Source organism: Humulus lupulus, chromosome 6, assembly GCF_963169125.1.
Source record: "Humulus lupulus chromosome 6, drHumLupu1.1, whole genome shotgun sequence".
NCBI lineage: Eukaryota > Viridiplantae > Streptophyta > Magnoliopsida > Rosales > Cannabaceae > Humulus > Humulus lupulus.
Genome location: NC_084798.1, coordinates 110049001 through 110059538, shown reverse-complemented (window position 1 = coordinate 110059538; position 10538 = coordinate 110049001). Strand labels below are relative to the sequence as shown.

General features: G+C 34.6%; 1 pseudogene; it reads left to right on the top strand.

Annotated features, from left to right (window-relative positions):
* Positions 1-253: 253 nt before the first annotated feature.
* Positions 254-5308, top strand: LOC133785386 (1-acyl-sn-glycerol-3-phosphate acyltransferase-like; annotated as a pseudogene).
* Positions 5309-10538: the final 5230 nt, after the last annotated feature.

Sequence of the window (10538 nt, the reverse complement as noted above, 5' to 3'; positions counted from 1 at the left end):
ATTTTACTAAACCTTTACATAAACCAAATAAGATTTTTGTTTGTTAATCTAAGTGGGTAAATGAGTAGCAATAGTTAATCAACTTTCAGATTTAATCAGTAATGCTCTATTGATCATATTTTAAATTTACTTTAAACAAAATTACTTCTAAGGGTCGATTTTTCATTTTATTCCTCACCAGTTCTGCTCTTTTTATTTTTTAACAAGAAGTTCTTGCTCAAAATTTTAATAAAGACCTAATAAACCAAAAGTTATGGAGAGCTTAAGGAGTACAAGATTTGAAAGCTTTCTAAACAGAAGCTCAAGTCAAAGTGTGAAAGAAAAAGCAAGAGTTTTGGTGAAAGACAGAGGAGCAGGATTATTAACAACAAAAGGTGATGCTTATGTGGATGTTGAAGGATGGTTTTCGACTTTGATATCTTGTGTGAGAATTATCACTTGTGTTTTTGACAATGATGGTTAAAACTTTTATTTGGGCATCAATCATGCTTGTGTTACTTCCATGGCCATATGAGAGGGTCAAACAAAGAAATGTGTACGGTCATGTTACTGGTAGATTGTTTGTAAGCTATTATATTTTCCACTTAATGATCTTTGCTCTTATTTATGATTAATTTTTCTTGTCTAGAGAAAAAATGGTGGAGAATTACGTTTATCTATGTGAGAATAGTTTGTATAGATGGGTTAATGGTATATACATGACATCTTCAAAAGAAGTTTCTACATTGGTGTATCTACCTTTTCATACTTTAATTTTTATCCCACACTTTCATCTTTGTATGTATTGTCTACAGTTTAAAAGCTGCAATGAATGTAATTTAGCCGTAAAAGCAGATGCTGCATTAGGGATATAATGTTAACTATTGAGAATATGGATTGTAGATGTGGATCCTTGGTAATTGTGGATGCCAAAATTCCACGCTTAGTAAAGATCACAACTCTTCTCCAAAGCTCCTAGATAATCAAGTGTGAATGTGGTAAATTATCCTTTAAAGCATCTATTGATTAATTCGTAAGGCTATTGAAGAAAAGGGCCTTGCATAGCGAGGCCTGCATGTCAGAACCCTCAAAATAGCCAAGTGCGCAAGGTCTTTCTAGGCGAGAATCTCCATAGCAAAGCCCAACTCGCCTTAGGCATAACGCCTCAGCATAAGGTTCACGCATGGAGAAGATTCCCTTGCATAGCAAGGCCTTATATGCCCAACTAGCCTATATGCCCAAGTGTCTCATACTCGAAGCCATGACCCATGAACGCCTCGAACAAAGGCCTCGCTCTGTGAGGCCCCTTGTTTTGCACCAAAGGGACTACATGAGACTAAACCAAACTAGCATGACTCGTGAGGCTTCATTTCATGAGGATGAACTCGCTATGCGAGGCGCCTTTCCCTACACTTGGGGCTTTGTACAAGATCTCGCCTCTCACCATCCGTGAACACGAGAATTCCTATCGAAGGGCCATGCTATGTGAGAGCCTCACTATGCGAGGCGCCTCACCCTAATGAGTGTTGCGCTAATGTGGACACCCGCACCCTAATGAGTATACACCGTAGTCTCAAATGCACAAATGCCTCGCTATGTGAGGCCCAACATGCCCAGATGCAACAATATACCCACTTAGCCATACACCATGCACCCGGAAGGAATAAGGGCCTCTCTATGTGTGTATGTGCCAAGATACACACCCGAAGATGCAACACCCTGTTTGTCAGAGGACACCTATCTTGCACCCGAGAGTCCATGAGAGACCTTGTGTCTCACCAGTCTGAGGACTCATGTGAGGCGCCTTGTCCCATCACATGAACCTCGTGCCTCACTGAAGTGACCTTGCTTCCCTTCCTGAAGCAGGTGCCACTAGCGAGGCACACCCTCACCATGGCTTCTCACTATATGTAAAATTTGAGATCTCATGAATGGGCGTACTGTTAGGGTTTTATGCCAAAATTAAAACCTAATTTCTTTGTAATCTCATTTATTATAAATAAAAGAATAGAAATCATTTTTTGACTTGGTCAATCACTTTGCTCACGTGTTTTATTTTCATGATTATTTGTTTAATATAAACTTCTATTAAATCCCGAGCATATAGCTAATCGTATTTATAGTGACATAATCAAAGTGGAATATAAATATGATTATATGTTCAAAATAAGTTAGTCCTAATATTAGTCAGTGCACATGATTTACACTGACTTGCCAATCTACGATATGATCTACTTACAAATTGTAGTGTTATGTTCTTTCTAGAACATTAGCAAAGTAGATGAGATCAGATTTATTTGTTACATCGGACTAGACTGATATTGACAGTTGATAGGATAAGTAAACATACTGTTATTATCTATTCTAGTCATATCATATAGTTGACCATAGGTCAATTCAACCTCAATTCTGAGTGGTTAGTATTCTAACTGATTGTATAATTTGAGTTCCTTGACTTGTTCGTTACTAGCTTACCCTACAGACTAGCCCATACTTACATCTTGGGAACTCGGAAGTATAATTGAGTGGGAGTGTTAATCATAGATATGAACATCTATAGCTTCTGATGAAGAAGTGAAATGTTGGTTTCCTTTTAGTTTGGTTCCAGGTGCTAAATGATAGAGATCTCATTTCAGTAATTAATATTAGTTTACTGAAATATTATTTACAAGGAACTAAGTGTTTTTAGGATAAAATACAATGAGGGGTAAAATGATATTTTAATCCCATCTCATTGTAGACCGTGTATAGAGGATTGAGTGATAATTATGGTTGTAACAATGGATAATTAATAGCGTATCTATATTTGTTATAGAGCATTCTATGAATTCAAGAGTGCAATTCTGAGTCTTTAATTGAGTCAAGAGGAATTAATAAGTTAGTAAATTTATTTGTTAGAATTATGATAACTTATTGGAGCTTGATTTCATAGGCCCATGGTCCCCACTGTACCTTGGATAAAATCATCTGGATAGTCTCAATTAATTTATTTAATTATCAATTAGAATTATCAAAGTTGACCAGGTCAATTTTGGATAGTTTCACAAAGTTATACAATTTAGAGAAGAAAAGAGAAATTAGGGCAGATTTATTTATTAAGATAAATTGGTATCTAAATTAATAAATAAGTTTAAATCAAGGTTCAAATTATAAATAATTAATTTGATAAAGGATTTGAATAATTATTTAATTTATTAAATCAATAGAAAATAATGCAGGTCTTGATTTTAAGTCCAATGGGCTTATAATCAAATGGGAAATTTTACGGGCCTAAAGTCCATGATAATTTTGACCTAGGGCTGTTAATTGGCTATTATTTTATTTCTTTTTTAATTAAATAAATGATCTAAATGAGTCTATAAAAGGAATGTTAAGTGAGAGTTGAAATAAGATGACAGGCACTGGTTTTCTGATAGGTTTTAGATTCTCTCTAAACATAAGTCTTTTTCTAAGCCTTATTGTTCTTTTCTCTTCTTCTCTCGGTATCTATCTCATGTGTTGAGAATTGTCCACTCTAGTCTAGGTGATTCTAAGGATACTTTGGAAGGCTGTGAATAAAATTGAAGATCGGTTCAGTTTCTTGGTAATACTCTGTGACATAAAGGGTACAAGGGTTAGAGAAACTGAAGGAAGGACTCATACATTCCGCTGCGTATAATGTAAGTATTCTTATAATTATTTCTCTTTGAATTCAATTTTAGAAACATGTTCTAGGTTATCTCATATTAATTTGTTTAATATTAGATCTACATGAAAATAAATAAAGATCTTGTACGAGTTTCCCAACACATACGAGGAACACTAAGAGAGACCCATAAATTATTTGGTGTCAAGCAAAGAGTGATGAGGAAGACTGAGTATATCATCATTATAACTCACAAGATTTCATACTCTTAGTAGAATATGGAAGAGCTTGGGGCAAATACATGTCATGAAATGTGAGAACAACCATTAGGTACATAGTACGTGTACGCGTACGAGATGTACGACCATGAGGAGGACAAAGGCATGACCCTGACATCTGTTCAGACAAGTAGTGGTGGTACGAATTTGTACAAAGAGTGGAGGCACTACCTGCATAACTCTCGCCACGTACCAGGGCTGCCACTACAACCTTTTGCTCCACTACGACCTGTGCCACTACCCTGAGAATGTACCTATGTACAATCTTGTCCCCTGGGACCACAGTGTATCAGGAGCCATTAGAACTCCTCTATAAATAGATATTCACCTCTCCAACAAAGGGTTTGGAAAATTCACGGTGTACTAAGGCTATTGAGTAATATGCGAGTACCATTTCTGCATTGTTGTCCAAAGCTTTTATCCTTCAAGTTTACTCTAAGTTCCTTCTAAGTTCATAATTTTCTTAGATATATCTTTGAGTTTTTCAACCTAATATCGTTGACCAGTTCTCACCATCAACAATAATCCTATAAATATTGAAGACAATGAATTCTTTTATAAGAGGGAACTTTATTTTTGTAATCATGCTTATCCTATAGACATTTTTCTCATTATGTGGTTAACTCTAACATGCATTGTTGGTATTGCAAAAAAAGAGGTAAACTTCTCAGATAATCCCTAGGCAAAGCTTCTTAAAATAAAACTTTAATAACATAATTATCTTGATTATTGGAACTTTATTTTTTTCTTTTTGTGCACGGATAATTTCGTATCCTTTATTTGGACAACTCTATGTTTTGGCCAACCATCTTCGTATCGATCGGTCTAACCCAAGTGCAGCCAATTAATCTATGAAACAGATATGAACTTTTCTTCTCCTCATTCTTAGTCTTGCATTTATTTATTGTTTGATTCTTTTAACTTCTAATAACCTCTCCTTGCTCAGGCAGCTCATGCCATTGTTTCTGGAAGGCACAAGATCTAAACTGGATGACTTCTCCATTCAAAAATGAAATTCTCATACCTTTGTTAAATCATACTAAAACAAGTACTATTGCATTCATTAGCCATGTTCTGATTGATAATGAATGAAGAGATGAACAATTAACTTATTAAAACTAGTGTTACTAGGCATAAAATTTATGCGGTCTATACTCATTTATTGCTTGTGCTTTCTACTCATATGCAGGGCTTTGTTCATCTGGCATTGCAGTCCCGACTGCCAATAGTTCCTTTGGTCTTTACTGGTTCTCAATTAACATGGAGGAAGGATATCTTACACGTTCGATCAATGCCTATAACCATAAAATATCTTGAGCCAATAACAAGCAAAGATTGGAGAGCTGACAACATTGATGATTACCTCAAAATGATGCATGATTTGTATGTCAAGCACCTCCCAGAGTCACAGCAGCCTCTTGCATGAGAATCACATCAAACATTCTATTATTAATCATAAATAGGGTATTTCTTGGTGGTGATCTACTAGTTTTGAGACAGTACAATATTTGAGCTATGGTATCATGATGCTCAAGGTATCTGCCAACTAATAGGCATTTATGATTAGTTCTGTATGGTATTGCCTCTTCATGTTAGGCAAAGAGATACTCAACTAACAACAATAGATTATGTAGATAAATATGTCTGTATAAAGATTATTGAAAGAATAATATGTCAAATAATGTCATTCAACAAAATTTGAATTAGAGTTTATTCTCAAAATGTATTATCAGAATTGTGTTGATGTCAGGTACATAATTAATTAAATTTTTTAAAAAAACATTTGGGTATTCTTCCAATAATTTTTAATAAATGACAAGAATTTTGTAGAGTAGAGATGAAAATGGCCAAAGTCAAGCTTACATGCTGACTAACATTAGAGAACACATACAAAAAAGATGAAATTTTCATGGCCACATAAATATTATTAACTATAAAACATTAATTCCTAACAATGTTTATTTACTTATTTTTTCGGTGAAGCTAGAAATACAAACTAAGGGAATAGTTCCTTCCAACAATAAGCTTCAAGCCTTGCATACAAAGGCATACTTTTCCATAAAGTGTGCAGGTGCATTACATTCCCCAAACAAAATTGAAAATCAATGAAACCACTACAACAAATTTGTGTTTTGAATATCTTCCACCAGAATTTCCACATCTCCAACTCTATGGCTCACACTATTAAGTACATTGACACCCATCTCCTTTACAAGACGCACCTTGTCGAGAATGGCCTTCAATTCAGCAGCTATAGGATTCAACACCCTATAAGAAAACATAATTTGAGAAGCTCTTACCTTTCTAGTATAGTCTATAGCAATAACATTGGAGTAGAAGGCCTCAAAAGCACCATGAGTTCTAGCATCAATATTCACCAAAATTATGTATCTAAAGGTGGTTTCCACTTTTTTGGATACTTCTTAGACTTAGGAACAAACCTGAAGTTTTGGTGGTGAAACTTCATCAGAAATTTGTCATACCAATCCAACATATCACTCATTTTTAAAGTATACAATGTTCATCCTAGTGTTGAAGTATTGTTTGGCGTAAGAGATAGCGTGAAAATTTTCAAACATATTCTCAAATATTAGGGAGTGCCCCAAAACATAGTCAGTGATTGAGACGGGAGATTCACGGGGACTTTCTAGTCTGACTTATTCAACCTCTTGGTGTCACAATTGAACATTTTTTTGAGCTACCATCCATAGACAGGTGGACAAACGTAAAGATTCAAAGGGATGTTGGAGAAGTACTTGTGGAATTTTGTTAACGCTAACCATAAAAATTGGACAAATTTACTTGATGTAGCTCAATTTTCTTTCAACTTTCAGAAGATCTCTCCATCAGATAAGAGCCTTTCTGAAGTTATAAATGGCTAGCAGCCACTATTACCCCCAAACAATGGATGAGTTTCGCGAACAGAATTTATGAGCCTTTAATTCACTAAAAACTGGAAAAAAAAATAGAGATTTCTTGAGCTCACATGGAGAATGCGTTGAACAGAATGAAGAAGAGGGCATATCAGAAACACTGATTGTTGGAGTTCAAAGCAAGTGATTAGTGTTGATCAAGCTGAGGCCTGAGAAACTAAGAATTTTAGGGGACAAAAGCACCAGTCTCATTTGCGAATACAAGGGTCTTGTTTTAGTCATCTCTAAAGTTCTCCTAACCTTGTACAAAGTTAACCTACAATAATGGATGAAGATATGCCCAATCCTTCACTTCAATAAATTGAAGTTGTATCGTGAAGATCCAGCTTGCAACCAGTCAAGCAGAATAGGAATCAGCATCCATCCACGAAGCAAAAGAGAACCTAAAGAAGCAGAGATAATGGTGAACAAAAACAAAAAGAAGAAGAAAGAGTATCTAGTAAAGTGAAAGGGGCTCGATGAAGCAGAAACTACCGGAGAAAGGGTGGAGGACTTGCAGAAGCTAACATAAAGAATTGAAGATCTAGCAGTAGGTTCGTTGAGGATGAAAAATGACGAAGTGGGAGAGAGTGTGGCATGTTGCCCCATGGCACACCTACAATGGGTCATTTTGTAATATGAGCATGCCTTAATGCTTGATAATTAGTCAAGTCTTACACCAAGCAACCTCATAGGAAGAGGAGTGGCATTAATGTAAGTATTATTTTCTCCATATGTCTCCCAAGCAGAAATCATATATGTTTAGGGCCATCGCATGTCATTTTCCTTTCGAGTATGCTTGTTTGTTGTGTAGGATATTCCTTTAAGATGACTTGCTCTGTGCTTTCTCATACTTCATTATTTCCCTTTTGCATGTAAGAAACATGGATCGTGGCTAAACATTGAGTTTTTTTTTCTGCAAGCATGAGTTTTAGGCTGACTTTCTAATTTGGAGTGCCATCAAGTGTCACACGTTATCTACTTATGAAGTTGACTAGCCGACCCGTGACAACTGGCATGTGACACTATCGTCATGTTTTGCCAAACTTATACTTTTGCTTATACCTAAAAGCATAAGATAAATAAAAGCTGCGACTTATTTTCTCTATTTGGATAACTATTATATAAAGATCATTTTTAATGAAAAATTATTTTCAAAGTTTTTGGATATCAATAAAAAAAGATCTTTTATGAATAAATAAGAAATTATGAATTATTCTAATTTAGAAAATAGCTTCTCAAAAGTCATTTTAAAGAAGTTAGGGTCCCCTAGCTTTTCCCAAAAGGACTCTTAAATTAGAAAATGACTTTTTATTTTTTACCCAAACACCTCCAAAATGATTTTTTTTAATCCTAGAAGCTAAAAAAGATTATAAAGAAGCTTAGTCAAATAAGGCCTACATAAACTGCATAATATTTTATTCTATTAGATTTATATTTATATATTTGAAATAAAATATTATTTCAAATATTCACAAATATTAATTAGTTTAAAACTAACGAGTGTGATAAAACCCAATTAATATATTATCTTGTAATAATCTAATATTATTTAATTTTATAAACTAACTATTATCTAAATATTAATTAATTAATTAATCTTAGTTTCAAATAAATATGTATTAATAAAATAAATTATTTTTGATAAATTAATTCTTAACTAACTAATTAATTAAACATAATTATTTATAATTATATATTTGCATTGGAAAATTAATTCATTTGCAAAGTAATTCTTTCTTTATCCTTAAGCATTCATACCCTAGATTGTGATGTATAGAGATGGTCTGAGGATCATTGACCTATAATTCTAAAGATCCAATAAACCAGATTATTAATTAAACTTTTTAACTACATAGTCTTATTTAGCACTAATACCACCTAGGTGTCCTCGCTATAAATTAGTTAGAAAAATTATCGAATTAATAAACACAACACCTTCTCACATGGATCTGTACGACTTACACTCCAAAATGTGTGACTTATGATCATAAAGGATTGATTGTCAGATCAATTAACTGGAAGGTTGATCTATTAACTTATAACAATAGTTGCCTTCAGATACGATCCATAATGCATACCATCTCTACTTCAAAAATCTTTGAAGGAAGGATTTAAACGAACATTTTTTATAACAAACACTCTAATTTTATTACTTTGTAATTCTCTGCCTTACACAAAGAGAGAGAATTGCCTTATATAGTCATGTACTCAAGCATACAAACTTAACCAACCATAGTCAGATATGATCCATAATGCATACTATCTCTACTTCAGAAATATCTGAAGGAAAAATTTAGAAGAACATTTTTTTACAACAAACACTCTCATATTTTATTGCTTTGTAATTCTCTACCTTACACAAAGAAAGAGGATGACCTTATACAGTAATGTACTCGAGCATACAAACTAAACCAACCATAGTAAAACCTAACCTACCATTGTTGGGACTAGACACGAGATAAAATTCCATAATCAAAGCATAAAGTAAAGCATACAAGATAATGGATAAGATTCCCTGACCAAAGCATAAAGTAAAGCATACAAGATAAGGGATAAGATTCCCTGAACAAAGTATAAAGTAAAGGCTAAACGACAGAAGATTTATTTAAAAAAAAATTCATGGTTGGCCTCATAGTCAGAACTATATGTTGGATCCTCGTGGAGTGGGTTCCATCCTGTCGGTTCTTTTTCAATCTGATCACTGCTAGCTGGAGGGCAGGCCTCGTAGTTTGTATATGTCGTATCCCATTCTTTTCCCATGTATAGGAAGAGAAGGATCTTTCATATCTGGAGTATCGGCATGTGGGTCTTGAGAATCTTCAAAGTAATTATTTTTTTGTAAAATTACCCCTTTAGTTTCGGTCAATTTGTAGAGTGACAATTTTTGCTTTAAAGTTTCTTTGATTTTGTTGGCCTGATTTGTTTCATTTTCTACAATGTAGAAGGCTTCAAGGGCCCTTGTTATCTTGCAAGTATAGTAAGAAGGGAATGTTTCCCAAGGAGCATCTTCTTCTTGCTTGGGCCATAACTCATGAGGTATGGTATGATTTTTCTCAAACATACTTTTTTGGATGTCCATGTATTCTTGGCCCCCAAGACCACATAGTGGTTCTTTCTTTGACCCGCAGACTTCGAATGTTGGATTGATAACTATATTATGTTCTCCATCAAGTTTTGCATTAAGAATAAGAAAGAGAACAGTATAACCGTTCATTATACTGGCAACATTTGGGCCTGGTGGGTAGATAAAAGTAGGCCAACCATTCTGGACCCTTTTCCATTCAGCCAATAAGACCTTTTTCAATTATTCCAATGGAGCAAACCAGAACAGAATGTCCAATTGGACTTGGTAAGCTAGTTTGAACCTTTCATGGTCAAGGAATGATTTTATTGATGTGTGCAAGGCCATAGTTTGGAGCTCAACAACTATTGTAAAAACACTGGCCAATGTAACGCCCTGGTTACCCCAAAACAGTTACGATGAACGGTGGACTGGAAATTTGACCCACTACCCGAGTCATTTGGTCAAAAACGTGCTCTAAGTGTATTTAACAGGTTAAGGTGAAAAACTAATAAAAAGGAAATGGATATTTTCATTACAAACCACTCTGCAGAGCTAATTAAAACATTTACAAGTTGTTCTCAGTACAAAATGGTCATTACGGTTCCAAATTTACAATCCCGCCAACCTAAGCGGCAAAATAGGGTAAACCCCCTAGTTCCTCTGAGAATGCCTTGGCC